Source organism: Centruroides vittatus, unplaced genomic scaffold (genome assembly GCF_030686945.1).
Source record: "Centruroides vittatus isolate TY-2023 unplaced genomic scaffold, ASM3068694v2 contig_1777, whole genome shotgun sequence".
NCBI lineage: Eukaryota > Metazoa > Arthropoda > Arachnida > Scorpiones > Buthidae > Centruroides > Centruroides vittatus.
Genome location: NW_027121088.1, coordinates 822,337 through 839,777, shown reverse-complemented (window position 1 = coordinate 839,777; position 17,441 = coordinate 822,337). Strand labels below are relative to the sequence as shown.

General features: G+C 27.7%; 1 protein-coding gene and 1 long non-coding RNA gene across 2 annotated transcripts in view; one reads left to right on the top strand and one right to left on the bottom strand.

Moving 5' to 3' along the window:
• Nucleotides 1-9,282, top strand: part of LOC136969372 (uncharacterized) — a 33,143-nt gene extending 23,861 nt beyond the window's left edge. Inside the window, exons 2-3 of the long non-coding RNA XR_010879813.1 lie at nt 5,343-5,434; nt 9,144-9,282. This is a non-coding gene — a long non-coding RNA (uncharacterized lncRNA). The remainder of the gene's footprint in view (nt 1-5,342; nt 5,435-9,143) is intronic.
• The window catches only part of LOC136969360 (centromere protein F-like), a 352,144-nt gene that overhangs the window by 120,116 nt on the left and 214,587 nt on the right, over nt 1-17,441 (bottom strand). The gene's annotated exons all lie outside the window — the stretch shown is intronic.

Sequence of the window (17,441 nt, the reverse complement as noted above, 5' to 3'; positions counted from 1 at the left end):
AATCCAATTTGCTTTGTCTCTTTACAGAAATGTCCTTTACAAAGATGTCCCGCAACTAGAAAATAATGTTTACCTTTTTGTGTCGAACCACAAATTGACTTTTACTTCACTCGATTGTTTGCCATTATTTAATTAACTTATCTAATTCCAATTATTGCTAACACCAATTCTAAGTAGAAATTTAATTTTTCGTATTCAATCGACAAAGCAAGTAATGTGTTGCGACAATGGCATTTTGCTAACGGCCACTTAATTCAAATTTCAGGAAACTTTTCTATTACGAAAATCCGATTGGACAATTAAGAGTGGCAACACTTAATTAACCACTGTAGCATATCGAACAATCAAACGTTGCCAGATTAGGAATTTCTTTTCTCGAATAAAATTCGACAAGTTAAACTTGTATTTTTTATTATTATATTTAAAATCTGTTCGATGCATTTTTATAGATAAAATAAAATCTATTTAAAGTTTTTCACATATAAACTACCAAAGGAAAATTTAATTTTAAGCATGAAAACACTTCGTATAATGTGATGAAGAAGATAAACACATGGAAGGATTCATAGGAAGCTTTAAATATTACAAACATGTGGAAGAGAACAGCAGAAAACACCTTTTTACGATAAAGATGATTCCTGCATGAATTGTGTGACATAAAAATCTTCGGAAATTAGATTAGAACTTCTCGATCTCCCTCATAATTCTTTACTTTATTGATATTATCTTTCAGATTTCGGCATTCTTTTGATCTTCTTATTTACTGTTAAAAGCGGATTTTACGTGATTTATTTAGTTACTTTAATTCTATTATCTTATCAAAAGAATTAAAGAACAATGTATAAATTTTCTACAAATATTTATTTTGCCAATGAATATATTTATATTCCTCCCTTTTTCCTTAATTAGAATCGTGCTAAAAGGAAATCGTGCATCTCGTCGATCTAAATTTATTCAAATTTTGTTAAAGCACGACATGTTCTAACGTCTTTATTTACTTGTATAAATTTGTAGAGAAAATTTTCAGGTAATTTTACCTGAAAAATAAACAATCTCATCATTCTTCTTTTCGAAGTAAGAACTCAAACTGTTTTTAATGATTATGGATGCAAAGGAAAGACTAATTTCCCTTTCATGTTTGAAAAAAAATTCTTCTTCTTTTTCTTCTTTTTTATTTTTATCATTTAAATAATAATCGCATCGCTACATTAATAATTCATAAACATAGTGAAAAGATAAAACTGCAGATATACCAACTCGATCGATAGAAATAGGTTATCTTATTTCTTCCTTTCACTAATTTTTCTTACATTAGTATAGAAGTAAATTAGTTATTTTTCTATTTAAAAATTTATATATATTCATTTAAAAATTCTTAATTCTAGCGCATTAAATTTTTAATATTTTAATATACTTTAACTAATAAATATGTTAACAATAAATACGTATGTGTGTATACTGTATATGTAATGCTTATAAATTTAATTTGTTTTATTTATTTAAAACTGGAAGGAATAGTCCAAAATGTCAGATGACCTCATCTTTACTGAGATTACTTAAGAACCATTACACTTTATTCATAAATTTAATTACAATCGTTCTAACTCATCATTTTGAAACGTTCCATTAAACATTTATAGTAAGTACTCTTTGCTTTGATAACTATTCTAATATTCCAAATAAAATTACAACTTTCAAAATGTATGAATCCTACATTTTCAATTACTTCATTGTATGTGTTTATTATATTCTTATACACTTTAAACACTTTTTTAAATATATACTTTAATAATTTAATTTTTTTAAGTACATTGAACTCTCCTGATGCTTTTTGAAAGCTTCCCTTTTTAATTTTTATAAAGATAAAATGTATTTTTAGTCACTGTTTAAAGTATTTTTTCAAATATTCACTGTTTGAAGAATTACTAACAATAAATACTTTTATGTAAGTACAGTACATATGTCATACATTGAATCATGACTTTATTTTTACATAATTTATGAATTTTGAGTTTGTATTTCATTTAATTAGTCTAAAAATTGAAAAAAATTGAATATTTACTTTCAAAAAACCTCTCTAATTTGCAAAAATAATTAAATTTATGTTAACGTCTTGTATAAAAACTAGAAAATATTTTTATTATGAAGTTAAGTTAACGTGAAATTTGAATATGAAATCCTTTTTTTGATTAGCGGAGAATATATATATATATGGATAAATAATTAATTTTTTTAATGAAAAATAATTATAAAAATGTTAAATTTGAAGCCATAATTTTGGTATATATAAAAGATGGCGATAGATCTAAATAATAGAATGGCAATTAGTTAATGCCGATTTGTAGAAGGAGTTGAATGCAAGAAATCATCGTCACGAAATTGCAGAGGTACCAATTTTCCGAACATCTATTATCTCTAATGTATAGTTAACAGGATTAACGATCGGTTTGTCCGAAAAGCATTTTCGAGTAAATGACATTTGCAAGCCAAGTGGCAACCACTCCCCTTCATTTGCTTGTTAATTAGAATCAATGCTTGCCGCACATTTCATACTCGCTCCATTTGTTTTTCGAAAACTGTTGCTTGATTCCTTAATCTACCGACCTCTAACACTCTCTCTCTTTGAAGAGTGATATTAAATTTGAATGCTTCACTTCCTCTTCTTTATTAAAAGGCTTAAATTTAATATTTTGTTAAAAGGATCCATTTTATCTTTTGTTAAAATGTTTCTCTCTTTCTGCTCTGTCAAAAGGCTACACTTCCTCTTCTGTTTAAAGGCTTTAATCTTGGTAAAAGGCTCCAAACTGTCTTCTGCTAAAAGACTAAATGTTTTCTCTTTAAAGGCTCCACTTTCTATTCTATCAAAAGGCTTTTATTTTCTTACAAGGTCCAGTTTCTATTACGTAAAAAGGTTAAATTTCGTTCACAGATTTCACTTTCTATTCTATCTAAAAGCATCATTTTAAGTTACAAGTTCCTTTTATAGGAAGGCTTTTTATTAAAAAGCTCCAAAATGCCTTTCGAAAATTTATTTATAAAATTGAAGCCTTTCGAAATATAAATGGAGACTTTTTTAATACAATACTTTCTATATAGTCTAATAGAAAATAAATTCTCAGAATAATTGGAATCTTACAAAGGTTCCACTTACACTAATAAGACTTCTCTTACGATTCTAAGAAGGCTTGTATCAGTAGAAGACTTCACCTATCTTCGTTTTTTTATTTTATAGAAAGTCTTCGCTTTCTCTTCTACGGAAAAGCTTCATTTTATTTAAAGCTGTCACTTCAATGCTGTAAATTTACTCAATTTTTTGAAGATTCGACTTTCAGATTCTAGAGAATTTTATCATTTCAGAAGATAACAGAACATTTGCTATATTCGAAAAGCTTTAAACTCTATTAGAAGGCTCTAAATTCTCTTCTATCAAAAGGCTGTTCCACTAACATCAGAGGCTTCATACAATTCGTACAGACTATTAAAGCAATAAGCAATACCTAAGCAATTAATTGTAAAATAATCTGATAAATATAATTCACAAAATATTTTTGCAGTTTTTATTAATAAAAAATCTTCAATTTTTAAGAAAATTTTTCTAAAAAAACAATTAAAAGTATGAAGAAAAATATGTGACATAATTATTAATTGGATTTAATTTAATTTTTTTTCTCTTTTGTGAATTTAATTTTATTCAACCTTTTTCTAGGCTCAATTTATTAAAAGAAGGAAAAGATATTTAATAATTGTTCTTTTCTTTACTTATCTCCTGAGGATACTCTTCCTAAATGAGGAAAAAAAAACTGCATTCGGATTATATAATTTCTCATCAACTAAATTTTTATTGAAATAAATTAGCAATTACTTTACTTAATTCTTACAATTAAACATCTTTCCAGTGCTTTAAACGTTGTTTAATTTAAAGAATTTCTCTATGTTTAATGATGTTTTAAACCATCAGATGGCGACAAGTTCAAACTTTTTTATTAACACTTAAGTATTGTGTAATTGTTTGCGATCGGAGAAGAGTGACGACAATAATACACATTATGCTTCTTCTGTAACTTTCAAAACAAATATGGCTACAAAATACTACACATTTACAATCTTTAAAAGGAACAGTAACATCAGCAGAAAGCACAACTACAACAATACAATAAGTCTTTTATCATTAAAGAGGAGAAAAACAGTAGCAATATATCATATGCGCTCGTTAACGTTGAAGGGGAGAATAACAAAAACAACAACAACAACATAAAAATATACATGGTGTTGTTGTTGTTGTTGTTGTTATTACTTTACTTATTGTAACTACTTTTGTAGTAAAAATAGTGTTGTTATTAAAGAAAATAACGGTAAAATAACACGTATACATTTTTATTTTCGAGAAGAGAGTAACGTCAATAATATATCTGTGCACTTATTTACTTTATAGAAGAGAGTAGACAGCGATATATCGTACGTGTTCATTACCTTCAAAAAGAGAGTAACAGCACCGACAACATATCATATGAATTAATTACCTTCAAAGAGAACATAGACAAATTATATGTGTTCATCTTCAGTGAGAGAGTAACAACAACAGCGACAACATGTTATATTCATTTACTTTCTTCAAACAGTAGTAAGAAAAACAACACGTGGTATACTTTCATTATTAAAAAGCAGAACAATATTATAAAGTGTTGATAACTTCCAGAGAAAGAAAGTAGCAAAAAAACTACTGTATATTCAAATTACACTTTTTGTTAATTTTTAAAAGTTTATTAAATATTTAACCTTTATTTATTTTTAAATAAAATTTATTAACTTATTAAATTAAAATACATTCTTTTCATAAATTAATAAATAAAGACAATAACATTTTAATTCTAATATTTACCTTGAATAAAGTATATAAATAGGCTATTAATAAATCTGTATTGTTTACATTTTCTCTTAATGACAATCGATACCTAGATAAAATTACAAAGATATAAACATATTTTTTAAAAAACGTTTTATAGATAATGCCACTTAATATTGATTATCCCTGATAAACATGATTTAAATCTGAATTTGCTAATGATAAATTTTTTTTATTACTAATTTATAGAATTATTAATTGAAATTAAGTGTATAAATGAACGATAATACAATAAAAATTAAGCTTTATTAGCACTTATATCCTTAGAATACGTAATAGTAATTTTTAGTGTATTATGGTGTGCATTATCTTTAATTTGTACATTTAATTCCAGCTAATTTCTCTATTTATATAAGTGGGTTAGAGAATGTCTACCACATAAAGAAACTATTGAATCTGTCAATTACTTATATTTTTTATGTTTTTTTTCTATGTTCAGGTGTCTAGCAAAGGTGTTGAGTGCCTATTTTCTCTTCGTTTACCTGCTGAAAAAGTACAAGTAAGAAGCAATTTCTGAATCAGAACGAAAAAGTAAGTATTCCATTTAGAATAGATCACAAGATATATCTTCAAGGATGAAATTTGTTATATATTCTACAGAAAATATTGAAGAGAAAAAAATATATATATTTTCTTGCTCTTCCTTTAAGATATATACTTTAAAATTCATATAATTGTAGCGTGGAGATTAAATTATCATGTTTGTTCTTCGCATTTTTAGTATAGAAGAACATCAAATGATACCTTTTCTTATATCATTTGCTGGTTTGTTGTCGAAGATACAACAATAAAAAACATTCCAAAAGTAGAAAGTTTTAAAATTTAATTTTTTTTTCCTGAAAAGATGAATTTTTTTGAGAAATTCATTGAGATATTTGTATACTTCTTCTCTATTTGTTTACATATATTTGAAGCTTTACAGAAATTCGAATAAATGTATTTGAATTGAATATCAAAAGTTTTCGTTGCCATAAGGCTTTTTCTTCCAAAACAACTTTTCTAAAAATATAAACAAGTGATTTAATTTTATAATAAGTATTATAAATTTTAAGATCTTTTCAATGGATTTTTTAAAATCATTTTTACATGAAAATTTGCGATGATTTATGATGTTTTTTCTTCAGAAAAATTCTAAAAAGACGATTTAATTCTGTGAAAAATACTTTAAATTTTATGAGCTTTCAATAAATTTCTTGTAATTTTTTTACTTAAAACTTATAATGGTTTGCCAGTGTTTTTCTTTCTAAAACCTTTTAATTCTACAGAAAAATATTGTAAATTTTATCAGCTTTTCAATGAAATTTTTTTTTTTTTAAATTTTGTAATCACTTCTGAGGATTTTTTCTCCAAAAGAACCTTCTACAAATATATTTAAACGCATTTTTAAAATTATTTAAAGGTTATCGCCTTTTAAATAAAATTTCGTTTTTACAGTTCGTAATAAAAAATAAAACCTACATTCATTCATTAATTATACATTAATTATAAATAAATATTTGCCTTCCACTCACCAAACCGATATTTTTTATAAATAGTCAGGAGTATTTTTATATATTTTTTAATGAATTAATTCATTAATTATTATCCAGGAATATAAAATGGATTAATTATTAACAAGCGAGAAACTTTTGTTAAGGAGCGATGCTCTTGGTCTTCTGAATAGATTCATTAAAGATAATTTTTGTTGTCGACTTTCACCTTTTTGTAAATTAGTTTTTAAAACACGTACAACTTTTCAGTTGTCTTTCGTAAAACAAATAATCTTTGTTCAATGAAAGCAAACATTCTTTCACTAAAGAAGGATAAACAAACAAAGAGAATAAAAGTTTAAAAAAAAGAAGAAGAGGAGGAAGAAGTAAAGCTTCTTTTATTAAAGCTTAATAGTTAATTAACTGAAAAGAATTGAAAACAAATTATTAAAATGACGAGAATTTTATTTTATCGATGTTGAATATGCATAAGATAAATGTGAAGAAAGAATTCAAACGTAAAAAAAGTATAAAGAAGAAGAATTTCAAGAATGAAACCGTTTTAAAATGGGATGCGAGCATAAAATTGTTTTTTAAAAATGAATTTAGAAGAGTTTAATTGCATGAATATTTTAAATAACGAGTTAAGAAAGGGATATAATTTGTAAAAGTATTTAAATAAGTGTTTGGGAAGATACAGTAACATAAAATTATGACAAAAACTTAAAAAACAAAAGGGTGTAATTATCAGAATATTCATAACACTAAATTCTGAAAGATACGTAATGATTAGAATATTTGAAAGATATATCCAGAAAAGAGCGTAAGCGTAAAAGCTATTTTAAAAAGGAACGATAGGAAATTATGCAAAAAATATCATCAAAAAGGAGTAGAAACATAAAATTATTTTTAAAAAAGACGTGAATTTGAAAGGGAATGCAAGAATAAAATGTGCAAAAAAGAAAGGAGCATCAGAGTAAGAATATTAAGATAATGAATTGAAAAAGATGTACAAGTGTAAAATTATTTTGGAAAATGCATTTAGAAAGGTATATAAGCACAAAAAATATTCATAATAAAATTTGAAAAATGAAATTACTAAAAAATAAAAAAATATAAGCGTAAAAAGTGTTTAAAATGGATTTAAAAGAATACCATAAAATCAGTTTTAAAATGAAAACAAAGCGTAAAGATAGTGATAAAAGAATTGACACCAGCTGAAGTCTTTCTTCAACAGCCGAAAAAAGTGTTCGAAAGTGTTTTGAACACTTTCGAACACTTTGTCACGAATTACAAAATTTCTACATCAATAATTTGATTCAGTCATTTTATTTTTCCGTTAACAACGGTGATCTCCCCCGTGGCACACTCGTGACAGCAGCCACGTAATTTGCTTAGTCAGAACATAAACGCTCTTCGTTGTAACAATCAGTCGTTTGTTAGATAATCAAATTATACTTAATTGTCCTCATTGATTTGTATTCTAACATTAAAAAGAAAAACGGAAATTATTTTGAGTATCGCCTAACTATTATTTGACTTTTTTTCTTCTTCCTCCATTCATATTTGAGTTAGAAAAATAAGGTTATCTTCTTTACGTATACGAGGTTTTTAACTCGGAATTAATGCGGACTAGTAGAGAAACAAAACTTAATTAGCTACTGAAATTATATTTTTCCGCTTATTTACACAGCATTTGGCCTTAGAGAAATAAAGAATAATGAATTTTCTTACTTTTTCTTCCATCAAATGTGATATTCAAAAGTGATTTTTCTATAATAATTAATGAGTTTTCTCGATTTTTATTAACTCGGATATTTTATAATTCATCAATAAGTACAAATTATGTATACAGAAATTCATAATTTATTCACATGTTATGTGATTCGAAATCATAAACTGTAATAATGACCATAATTAAATGAAACGATGTCACACTCGTGTACTTTTTCCCATTGCGTGAAGGGGTTGCATTTTTTAAATGGGAAAAATACCGGTTTAACTGTACTACACTGCCCTCTAGTGTCGTGAAAGTGTGGTTGGCGTGACAATTGGTCGTTTGCTTTCTCTTCTATTAAGTACACATAATGGAATGGTAGTAGCATGTCTACAATTGCTCCACATTTGTTACGTCCGATTCGAAAGGCATGCCAAACTGCCTGCTTTTCTTCTCGTTTTTTATAAAAATTATGCTTTAATAATGTAAAATAAACGTCATAATATAATTTAAACAGTTTCATGAAGAATATTATCGATAGAGCGAGTTAGAACATCTTAAAGAACGGGTTATCTTTTTCTTTCCACTATAAAAGATTCTGGAACATCTATAGAGATGCGATACGTTTTATACGCTTTTTAAAAAATAAATATACAATAAATGATTATAAATAAATTACATTATACATGAGTAAGAAGTAGTTGCGTGAGTTAGTAATATGCTGAGATACTTAGTCTCGAGAGGGGACTAGTTTTGATGACCTTTTCCTATTTAGGCTTGTCTAATTTCAGCTTCTTCAAGAGACCAGAACTGTCGTATCGATTAGTTCACATGTCGCTATCTTTACTTTCTCTTACTAGTCGCTCGGAATACAGAGTGGCAAATTAAAGTCTGATGTCTAAACTAACTGTTTTCTCATCTCTTCTTTCTAATATCCACTCTCTCTCTCCTCTTGCTCTTCATTTTCATCCATTCTTTTTATAAATTTATTTTTATACAAGTTTGAGAAAGTCACATTTTATTAAAGGCATATTTTTCTTTCTTTTATTTGTAGCTAGAAACACCAGGAAAGGTGTATAGAAAACAGAAATACTTGAACAATCACGGCACAGCATTGAATGTATACCCTATCTCTGAATTATACCCTAAGGTTACCAGGTGTTATCTATTGGAATTGTATGAAGAAAACATCATCAAAAGTATGTAGTTGCCTTATTTCTAGATCTTAAGTTACTTCTTCCTATTTTTTTTTATTTTTTATTCTTTCATCTTCTTCTAGTAGACATATTTAAATATTGATAAAACTACCGAATCTCTGGTGAACATTTTTGCATCTTTAGAAAATCGAACTCATAAAGGATTCTGATCACACACAAGGAACTCGGGTATAATGTTACATAAGAGATAACGCCGGACATTTTATTCCTACTTTCGCTTTATCTAAGTGTAGGAGTCTAAATGTAATTTGCATATATTTTGTCAGATCGTACTTTTCCCAGAATTCTTTTCGTTTTCGTTCCCTTATCTTAAAATGTTAGCCTATGTACAACCTTTGGAGAAATAAAAAGGGGGATGGAAATATTTCCTCACCACTTTGCTTTAACTTAATGCGAAATAAATATTTTAAAATCTTATTCTTTGTATAAAATAAACTTTTATTTTGTTTAATATATTTAACAAAATCTTGCTTAGAAAATGTTTAACTCTATTGTTTTTTAGAACATCTTTGTTTTTGTTTTATGAAAGGAGTTAAGGGAGTTAAATGATAAATGATGCGAACGATTATATTCAGCTTATAATAAATACAAAAATTCATTATTTTTAGATAAAAAATTAATTATTTTAAAGGTGTTATTAGGTAAATATTATTGATTTTTTAGTAAAACTTATATTCAACGATTTAACTACTTTTTATTACGTTAGGGTTTATTAGAGTTTATATATGATACTTGTCAGAAACTCTTAACTTTATATATTCGTATACGTATATAGTAATATCTTGCTGGAGATTTTTGGCTTTATACATACCATATGTAACAAAAACTCTAATTATTTCGATTATCAAATAATCAACAGAAGAATTTTTTTAAACTAAAATTATTAATTGAGTCATGTAAAGAAAATTGAAGTCGATAGATGACATGGAGATTTATTTAAAATGTGTAATTCTCAAGGCACCATCTGTTTCCTATGAGCTTGCTCCGACTTCATCCATTAAAAATTGAAAATGATTTTTTACTAATTAGAGAAAAATTAGATAATTATTAATTAGAAAGATATTTTTTGAATCCAAAAAAAGGACATAAACCACTTAAGAATTCTTATATAATCGTTTCTGTGGCTACAATTTACAAAATTGTATTTTGCTTAAATCTGGATGTAAACTTTTACGTCCTATTTTATGTGATACGGAAGATAAGATAAAAGTAGAGTTACTTTTTATATTTATATATAAAAAATTTAAATATGTTTATATATAGATCATTTCTAGCTTTATCTGTCTTAAGTTTATATGTATATATTTTATACTTATTTATTTATATAAAAGTTGGAAAACTCAAAAGATATGCTTCTTCATCAGGAAACTCTTTAATAAGAATTTACTTATAATAAAAAATTTAAATTTATTTTAAATTGTAATTAGAGATTTTTGGATGAGGATCTTTATTTTATTTTATTGTATTTTTTATTTTCATGGTAAAAAATAATCGCATTTTGAAATACAAATGATCGAATTATTCGTGGATGTAATCCTACTTCATTCGATAGAAAACCGAAGAAGAGGATAATTTATTATCCTAGAAAATAAGAAAAAAATACATTCTTTGCATCTATCGAATGCGGAGTGAAGTAATCCGAACCAGTTTTAAATTATAGTACAATTTTTATTCACTAAATTTCGTTTCTTCTGCATCAATGTAATTGGAAGCAGACTCGTGCAGTTCGGCTTCTCCTCACGACACCGGAGCCTTGCAGGAAAGTATCCATTTCTAAGTCTAACGAGTTACAATACTCTTTAATATTGTTAACAAATGTTATCGGAGGAGATGATTCTTTTGTTGTTGATTAAATAAATTTGAATAATTATTTATATTTCGTCTCGTAAAATGTCTAGAAAAATATATATTTTTATTAAATCGTTGTTGAAACGATTTATTTATTGATTTAAAAAGAGAGAAATTGCAGATTTAATTGCAAATTTAAATTGGTTTATCAAGAAATTGAATGTGATTTTATCATAGAGTTGACTCGATCACAGATCGAGAGTGATTTATTGTTTATAATTTGAAAATAATTTAGTTAGAAGTTCATAATGATTTATTCAGAGATTGAAAGTAATTCATTTATGGCTTGAAAGAGATTCAGTCACAGCATGGAAATTATTTATTCACAGCTTGAAAGAGATTCATTCACAGCTCGAAAGAGATTTCATTTAAAACTTGAAATGATTGAATCACAAGTTAAAAGTGATTCAATCACAAGCTAAAACTCATTAATGAATTAATTGAAAGCGTTAAAACAGATTGAATCAACGACAAAATCTCGTTTAATCTCTGGTCAAAATTCATCCAATAACTAGCTGTAACCATTCATTCTCTTGACAAAGCTGATTTCTGATTCAAAACTAGTATTCGAATTAATTATCCATGTCCTCTATTTGACATAGATTAATACAGTCAGATCTCATAAAACACCTGCTTCGGTACAAGTGAATCAACTTTGCATGCCACGTGTAAGAAGAAGGTTACATCAGACACGCTTTAACTAAATTGAGAACGACAACGGATTCGATTGGTGTCAAAGCGAACTAAAATCTTAAAATAACACTTTAGACCTCTTAATGGACCTTACAAAATTTAATTTTATCGAGAGAATGGATTTAATGACAATAGAAATCAGTAAATCTTTAAAGAATATATAAATACTCTTACAGGGAAGAATGTCGATACTTCCAACAGGTGATGACAATTATTAAGTATCAAAATATTTCCATCCCCGTTTAAAAAGTCATCAAATATAATAGTAGAGATTCCCTTCGAGGCCATTGACATCTACAGAGGATAATAAACTCTATAGATACATGCAGTATCGGATAAGGAAGAATGGGGTGCAATGCTGACGTTCTCCTATATTTTATGACTTATTTATGACCAACAGTAAAATTGTCTGCACTTATGGAAGAGGGGGTAGATTGTTGGTAGTTATGACTTGCAGTCCAATGCATCTAGAAGCTTTCTTTTTATAAAATATGGAAGCGTGTAAGACTAGCACATTGTTGAATTGGTGTACGGGCTTGTAAAGTCTAAAAAAATTTAGATGTTAAAAAGTATCAAACGTTGATGAAGAGTTTTTTCTGTATTTGATATCTTTTAGGAAAAACAAATCTCTTAAAACTTAAACTATACCTTTGAGTGATCTCAAGAGAGAGATGTTTATAGTGCAACTTGGTACGTTTGTCCAATAAGAGGTCAGTAGTTAGTTTACAATCGAACTTAGACAAGGATTTACTATCCCCCGAGTGGCGTTTAGAGTAGGGTTTCTTTTGATATCCATCAACAGAATATTGTACAAAATCGATTCTTATGTCATGTTTATCTTTGATGATGTCTCCTCCTTTGATCTCTTCTATTGAAAAAGAACGAGGTAAAGTATAATTACATAGGATTTCAGGCAAAGAAAAATGTATAATTAAGTCGTATTATACGAAATGTTTAATTTTAGATGTAAATTTTATATAAAATTTTTTGAAATTCTTAGTCTCAGATAGCAAATTACTCTTTAGGATAATGAAAGAGTAGAGTTATTTAATCACGATCTCATATTAACTTATCATTATTTCTAATTAAAAATACTTTAATAATAGATTCTCATGTAGAAAAATTAAAAATTTATTAATAAAAAACAACAATTGTTAAAAATTAAAAATTATGTTTTTAAGAGGAGGAGGAGGAGGAGGAAGAGGAGGAGGAGGAAATGAAAAAGAAGAACAAATTGAAGATGTTAAAAATAGTAAGAGAACTTTAAGAGAAAAACATAAACTAGAAAGTGAAGTTTTTCAGATACAAAGTTAAATTCTTTATCTTCGATAGTCGATAATAAAAAAGATTAGAGTTTCTCGCCAACTACAACATTGATGACAGCTACATGGAACTTCAATTTACCTGTCCAGGTGTACGGGTCAGGTGAAACGCTGTCTTCTGTGGCATCTGTCTTGTCAGGTCACGTTCAAGACGGTCACCAGAGGCTAGGAAGGATTTTAACGAAACACAATTCTTCTCTCGGGAAATGATGCTGGAGAACAGGAGAGTTGTGCCAAAGATCGAAGTGAAACGTGATGTAAAGAGATAGAAGCAAAATAAAACATTTAAATCTGAACCCCTCAAGAGTAATGGGATCTTCACGGAAAGATGATTGTCATTCAAAGGAGGAAAGATGTGAATCAATCTTACGAATACCAAATGATAGGAAAGGATGTTCAAAAAATATCTTTCGTATATTATTATTATTGCAATTTTATACGCGATTTTGTATATAATTAAGTTATAACTTAGTAAATTTGCGTATCTGCACGATTATATACTTTTATGGTTAGCCCAAAAATTGCGATTTATTTCTTTCATTTCGAGAGAATATGAACCGTAAACTGAATATAGTACCGTACTTTTTTTTTCCTCTTAAATTCAGCGTAAACGCAATAAAATCCACAAAGCTGACTAATTTTTCGACCCTCCTATATATTTAAAGGCGAATATTCGATTTCCGATAGTTTCGTGATGTTAACAACACTCATTTTTAATTAACTTAATTAAGAAGTTTGTTTAATTTCAGCAAGGATGTCGATTTTTCTGTCTTTCCAGTAGCGCATCATCATCGAATTTTTCATCTACTTCCAATCAGTTATATACGAAAAGTAGAAATAAATCATCGGGATTATTGGGATCACATCCAATTATACCAATCAAAGAAAAGTAGCAAGTTCATAAAAACACTTTTTTCGTGTCAGATGAAAAAATACTGCACTACGTTACTGAATCCATCCATTTACACGCAACCAATCTTGTTAAATCTCGTGTAAAAGACCCAGAACATTTTCTTCAACAAATCCTGATGATAAAACACGAATTAAAATGCATTAGGATAAAGAAAAACATAAAAAACACTCCATATAAGGGATACTACTGTCGCTGTTGTACATAGTAATCATCCGCATCTTGTCATCCAGATACAAATCTCTGTACTCACGTTCCAAAAATTTCAACTCTGAAAGGACTTGTTTGATCAATAGACTTATTAATTTCCGTAACAGGTCGAAAGTCGTGACGCCATGACGACTTTTCACTTAATAATTCATAACTTGTAGGAAGTACGTGTGTACTGTGACGTGCAGTTTGTGCGTGAAGAATGGAACAGCCATGATGGAATTTTTAAACAGCTTCTCTACCAATTGATTCTATACACTGTTTCAATACGTAGAAATGGGGAATTGCTTTGTACAATTGATAACTTAGTAAAATTTTCATACAAGTATCTGTATACACTCAATTTTCTTATATTAATATTAATTTTAGCTATGTTTCAATGCATATAACGTGACATAACAAAGAAAAATCTAATGTTTTATGTATAAATTTCCTTATTTTGATTTCAATCTTTAAGTAAATCGTGATTCACGAGTGTTTAATTAACGTGAATCACGTAAATTACCCCATTTACATCGTGATCAGCGTGGAATTATCTTAGTTTTTCACGTTAATTATATTAATTTTTTTAGCTTAAAAACTCTTTAAATATTTATTAAAACTAAAATTTTATAAATTAATTTAATATTTTGATTTTTTAAATATATTTTTCTAGGAAAAAACATAGTTTAATATCCGAAAGGAAGCTTATTTTCTCGTGAATAATGCATCAAAATGATCTTATCCGTCCATCTTCTGGAAGGTGACACTTCTCGTGTCATCCTTCGTCAACGTGAAAGGTTTCAGCAGTTCTTGTGTATCCTAACGTTTGCGGACAAAATACCGAAAGAACACATTTTGTCACGAGTACTTGTGACAGCAGATCGTCACCGTTGTATCAAAGAAAACACGAAAAACCCATTACCGGACTCGGACTTGAAGAACTCTATGACCTAGGCTGGTCCGGCAGGTAAAGTAACCTATTTGCTACTCCTCCAAACTTTATATACTTCGTGACACGTTTACGTGACGTTTCATTGTGTCGTTTAGCTTCATTCGTGCTTCAATTCGGCTTCATCACTCAATTTTAAGGTATTAACACTTAATATTTTGCTAAATTTTGATCACAATCACTTATAAAACTATATGATCTGCGTTTCTTTCTATCACTGTAAAATTGTTTAATAGTTTAAGTTTTATTGCTTCATTGTATTATTTTTAGCTTCTTTTATTCCTCAATTCAGCTTAACCATCTAGTTTTGTACGCAATTTACCACTCGGCATCATACAGATGATGCTGGTAATCAAGATTACTGATAAAACTAAGACCTGTAATAGTTTCTCTGAGTTCAATCATAGTTTTAATTGTGTTAAACAAGATCATGATGAATTCATGAGTTCTGATCATAGTTAATTACACTGATGTTCATCTGATGATGATGATGATCAATCATAAACACTCATTAAACTACAATCTGTATGGTAATCAGTCTTATGAGTTCAAATTGTAGTTTTAAATGATGTAATCGTGACTATAATAACATCATTATCTGTATCATAATTAATTTATCATCAAACTAGATATGCGTAGAAAGTATCTAATATCAAAGGAAAGTACAGTACATATCTGTACATCTTTATAATTCTGATCTACCATCTCTGTAATCTGTAAGTTAGTCATCATCATCATTGCAACAACCTAAATACCATAAAATTGCGCTTAGGAATCTCGATCTTCCTTTCTCGACATAGAAATTTTCTCACAAAATCCAACTTTATATTATTAGAAACTTTAAATAGCAGCATCCGAAATCGAGATGTAAATTATCTCGAAGTTATTTAAATAAATTTATAATTTTTTAAGCATTAAAAGTTGGAGAGGGATGCATATTAAACGCATTTTAAAGACGATGCACTTAACTGATGAGTGCGTGCTTGTTAACTATCGGAGTTTAAGAGTTGGTTTTTATAGTATCAGAAGCATTAACAGACAACTTACGATGCTAAAAGTAGTGGATAGTGTCTAGGGGGAATGTTTTATATCCCTATCTGACACCCACTTTACGACCTTTAACCCTGTAGTGGTCGACAAAGAAACTATAGTCTTTGGATCATCTGCTTAGTTGAAACAAGTTATCTTTACGGTTTTCTTTACAACAACATCAACTAAGTTTGGGATTAAGTTGTCGAAGATGAAGACAAAACCTTGTTTTACCTTTTCCAAATGTCTGAAGGCTTTTAGTTCCATTTGCTCTATTATTGTTCCACGTTGAAGATGCGAAAAACTATTAAAAAAAACTTTTTTTTAAATAAAAAATACGAAAGTAAGCATTAAAATCACTTAATTTAAACCTTAAATCTGTGCTTAATACTTAATATTCAGTATTTAAAATCTAAATAGATATTTTAATTATTTAAACGGCATTTTTCCATTTGTAGATTATGACCCACAGGTTGGGAAGCTATTATTTATATTTCTAACTATATTATTTATCTTTGTATTATTTAAAATATATTAAAATGGTAAAAAATTATAATAAATGATAAAATTATTAGATTTATAACGAAAAATGACATAATTTATTTGATATTTATACATTTAATTAAGTTTGATTATGAAATTCTTAAGTAATGTTGAAGTGTATTATTCAACATATCTTGAGAGTTTATAATCACTGTTTGAAGTGGTAAGTCAACATTCTCTGCTGTTATTTCTGGAAAAGATTGATGTTTAATTATTTCAGAAATCTTTCTTGTCAATGTTTGTTTCTTAATTAATGACAATTCAACATTTCTAGACAATTCTGGTGCATATTTATCAAGATAAATTGCCTGCTTTCCAACACCAAATTGGATTAACTAAATCGGATTTAGGAAGCTAAATTCCTTTTAATCCTTGTCTAATTTTTAACTGTACTTGTCACGTGATAGCGGGGGATAAAATCATAAATTTCTCCCTATTTTCCCCCATTTCTTGAACAAATCACATTCATTTCGAATAAATAAAATATTATTAAAAAAACTGTTTAATTTTTTCAATTTTTGACATAAAAAATATCTAAAATACTTTAATTAAAAAATAATTTATTTGTTTCTAAAATATGTAAAAAGAAAGATAAAATTAAGAACTTCTTTAATCTACTTTTTCTTAATTCCTCTTGTTCTAAAATTAA